The sequence below is a fragment of the Megalopta genalis genome, unplaced genomic scaffold (genome assembly GCF_051020955.1).
Source record: "Megalopta genalis isolate 19385.01 unplaced genomic scaffold, iyMegGena1_principal scaffold0370, whole genome shotgun sequence".
NCBI lineage: Eukaryota > Metazoa > Arthropoda > Insecta > Hymenoptera > Halictidae > Megalopta > Megalopta genalis.
Window position 1 is genome coordinate 200001 of NW_027476439.1, and position 4416 is coordinate 204416.

At 45.5% G+C, this 4416-nt stretch overlaps 2 non-coding genes across 2 annotated transcripts; both read right to left on the reverse strand.

Moving 5' to 3' along the window:
• Positions 1 to 674: 674 nt before the first annotated feature.
• LOC143263192 (5.8S ribosomal RNA) lies at positions 675 to 829 on the reverse strand. The gene has a single exon (XR_013036727.1). It is a non-coding gene; the product is annotated as a 5.8S ribosomal RNA (ribosomal RNA).
• A 1333-nt stretch (positions 830 to 2162) lies between these two features.
• LOC143263194 (small subunit ribosomal RNA) lies at positions 2163 to 4083 on the reverse strand. Its single transcript, XR_013036729.1, has one exon. It is a non-coding gene; the product is annotated as a small subunit ribosomal RNA (ribosomal RNA).
• Positions 4084 to 4416: the final 333 nt, after the last annotated feature.

Below are 4416 nucleotides of genomic sequence, written 5' to 3' on the forward strand. Positions count from 1 at the left end.
GGGGTGTTCTTTACTCAGAATATGTGCAACATCGGATCTATATAGCCATCGATACAATTCGTACACAAATGTGTCGTACGAAGAGAGAGACTTTTTTTCCTCTGGCAACATAACGGTAAGAGACATCCTTCCACACTCATAGGTTCCACTCCCTGGGGCTATGATATATATATACATATAAATTCAAATTCGAAGCAACGGTCACAATTCTACTCTATATTTTTGCGGGTTATGTGTTCTTTCGTTCAATTTCTTTCATGCGTTCGTTCGATCTCTGTACACAGTCTTCACATAGGACAGACTCGTGTAGTACGCTTTCGTGGGTTAAACCCATCTCGTTTCATTTCAGGCGACGTCGGGAGCGCGTTGAAAATGTACCAGTGAAATCTCGATAGTTCTACGGATACGAATCGTCCCGAAAAAGATTTTGTCACCGCTTCGAAGCGGTGTTTCAGACGGGCGGACGTATATAAAACATATACGACACACGACACCGCCTTCCACACTCACGCTAGTTCGAACACGATTTCCATCTCTCTCGAAGACTGTTAGACGTACGTAAAATTTCTCAATATTCATAGGACCGCGACAAACGCCGACGAAGCGCCCATCATTCGCTCGTACGTATATAGGCAACAAGTGCCATCAACGCAAGCAGTTTATAAGTACGTAAACGACCCTCAGCCAGGCGTGGTCCAGGAATTGTATCCGTGGACCGCAATGTGCGTTCGAAATGTCGATGTTCATGTGTCCTGCAGTTCACACGTTGACGCGCAATTAGCTGCGTTCTTCATCGACCCACGAGCCAAGTGATCCACCGTTCAGGGTAATTTTTCCCTTTTATTCTCTCATATATAATATAATGTGTATTTGCTATCCACCACATTTTTGTGTTATATTTCGGAACAAGCCGATACCCGAAGAGCTCCAACCAGCGCGCGAAGGAGATTCGGGAGTCGTCGTACAACGACATAATTGTCCCTTAAAGAACGAGATATTTCCGTCGAAACCATATATATATGTACGAGCAAATCCAAAACCACTGTTTTCTTGCAAGTTCGACGGTCGGAGCGAATAGAACATTGAAAAGCCTTCTATCGAAGAAACACAGAGAGTATATCACCTCCAAAAACGACGGGGATATGGATATTCAAACTGGACAATTATCAACCCGATACTGGATTCGAAAAGTTTCTCTCTCCTTTCGTCGTTATTTACACCGGACGGACTCACGGCCGGCTCTAGCTGGGTGTCATATATATATATACGTCCCACGCTCATGCTGCCACTAGCGCGCAACAGAGTAGGGTGTCAATGACAACGACACAGCATTGAAACGAGCTACACAAGCCGGTCTCTCTTGATACCAATGTAAACGAGCATTAAGTTATCTTCAGACTGCCCGATATTTTCGTCCTTTGGACTTTCCCAACGATTCCTTTTTTTCTTTTTTTTTTACACACCACAGCGAAGACTTGAGGAAGCGTGATTAGCACGCTCGCATCCCTCCCTGTCCTACTACAACTGTGTGTGTGTGTGTAAAGAAAGAAAAAAGAATACATTGGCTTTCTCTCTATCGAGAAGATGGCCTACGCAACGCAGATCAAAGGCCTAATACGTGTAATATAATACGCGTCTGGCCGTGTATAAATCACGCACGAATGATCTGGTCGGGCCCAACTCTTCTCGTACGCTTATTTTTCCGTGTTGGGGCACTATCATAAAATCACACAAACCCCAACACGTGTGTGTCTTGGAAGGAAGATGGCCTACGCAACGCAGATCAAAGGCCTAATACGTGTAGTACACACGTCTGCCGTGTAAATCACGCACGAATGATCTGGTCGGGCCCAACTCTTCTCCACCACACCACATCCCAACTTTGTACATTTTTATATATTTTTGTGCGTTGGGGCACCTTCATAATCACAAACCCCAACAACACATATATCTCTCTCTCTTTGAAAGATTTGTTGTGGCCTACGCAACGCAGATCAAAGGCCTAATACGTGTAGTACACACGTCTGGCCGTGTAAATCACGCACGAATGATCTGGCGGGCTCAACAATATCTTTTTTTTTTATATGAATTCTTATCCACAAACTAATCGAATTCATTTTCTCTCCTCCTCTCCTCTCTCTTTGAGATATATTGGAACATTGTAATGATCCTTCCGCAGGTTCACCTACGGAAACCTTGTTACGACTTTTACTTCCTCTAAATAATCAAGTTTGGTCATCTTCCCGGCATCATCGGCAATGCCGAAACATTGCCGCGCACCAGTCCGAAGACCTCACTAAATCATTCAATCGGTAGTAGCGACGGGCGGTGTGTACAAAGGGCAGGGACGTAATCAACGCGAGCTTATGACTCGCGCTTACTGGGAATTCCTCGTTCATGGGGAATAATTGCAAGCCCCAATCCCTAGCACGAAGGAGGTTCAGCGGGTTACCCGGGCCTTTCGGCCAGGGAACACACGCTGATTCCTTCAGTGTAGCGCGCGTGCGGCCCAGAACATCTAAGGGCATCACAGACCTGTTATTGCTCAATCTCGTGCGGCTAGAAGCCGCCTGTCCCTCTAAGAAGATTTGTTTGTACGTTGGTAGTAAAAACCCCACCGGCAGAAGCCGAGAGCCTTCGAGATACCATAATTACGTCTATTTAGCAGGCTAGAGTCTCGTTCGTTATCGGAATTAACCAGACAAATCGCTCCACCAACTAAGAACGGCCATGCACCACCACCCACCGAATCAAGAAAGAGCTATCAATCTGTCAATCCTTCCGGTGTCCGGGCCTGGTGAGGTTTCCCGTGTTGAGTCAAATTAAGCCGCAGGCTCCACTCCTGGTGGTGCCCTTCCGTCAATTCCTTTAAGTTTCAGCTTTGCAACCATACTTCCCCCGGAACCCAAAAGCTTTGGTTTCCCGGAAGCTGCCCGCCGAGTCATCGTAGGAACTTCGGCGGATCGCTAGCTGGCATCGTTTATGGTTAGAACTAGGGCGGTATCTGATCGCCTTCGAACCTCTAACTTTCGTTCTTGATTAATGAAAACATTTTTGGCAAATGCTTTCGCTTCTGTCCGTCTTGCGACGATCCAAGAATTTCACCTCTAACGTCGCAATACGAATGCCCCCATCTGTCCCTATTAATCATTACCTCGGGGTTCCGAAAACCAACAAAATAGAACCGAGGTCCTATTCCATTATTCCATGCACACAGTATTCAGGCGAAGGTAGCCTGCTTTGAGCACTCTAATTTGTTCAAAGTAAACGTACCGGCCCACCTCGACACTCAGTGAAGAGCACCGCGATGGGATATTAGTTGGACCGCCCCGTGAAGAGCAAAGCCCACCGGTAGGACGTACCACATAATGCCAGTTAAACACCGCGAGCGATGAACCGACACTGTGACACACAGATTCAACTACGAGCTTTTTAACCGCAACAACTTTAATATACGCTATTGGAGCTGGAATTACCGCGGCTGCTGGCACCAGACTTGCCCTCCAATGGATCCTCGTTAAAGGATTTAAAGTGTACTCATTCCGATTACGGGGCCTCGGATGAGTCCCGTATCGTTATTTTTCGTCACTACCTCCCCGTGCCGGGAGTGGGTAATTTGCGCGCCTGCTGCCTTCCTTGGATGTGGTAGCCGTTTCTCAGGCTCCCTCTCCGGAATCGAACCCTGATTCCCCGTTACCCGTTACAACCATGGTAGGCGCAGAACCTACCATCGACAGTTGATAAGGCAGACATTTGAAAGATGCGTCGCCGGTGCTATAAGACCATGCGATCAGCACAAAGTTATTCAGAGTCACCAAAGCAAACGATGGACGAGTGTAAACACCCGCCACCGATTGGTTTTGATCTAATAAAAGCGTTCCTACCATCTCTGGTCGGAACTCTGTTTTGCATGTATTAGCTCTAGAATTACCACAGTTATCCAAGTAAATTTTAGTACGATCTAAGAAACCATAACTGATTTAATGAGCCATTCGCGGTTTCACCTTAATACGGCATGTACTGAGACATGCATGGCTTAATCTTTGAGACAAGCATATGACTACTGGCAGGATCAACCAGGGAACTATACAATATGTATATATAAAATGGACAAAATTTAAATCCTTTTCCATCGTCGCCTGTTTCATATATATATGTCAGGTCGACACACCACTTTTCTCTTTCAAATATGTACAAGTTTTGCCACATTCCGCGCTTGTAACATATCTTCTTTAACGCTCAATTTCTTTCATTTTTCTACCATACAGATATTTTACCGTACGCCCAAAAACGTACGTATTATATTTTTGTTCTATCATAAAATCACATTTTTCTACGTACGCCAGCTTCGTACGTTTCTATCTTTGCCTTCATAAAATCACAAGATAATTTTATCTTCAAGAGTCTCGCTATTAA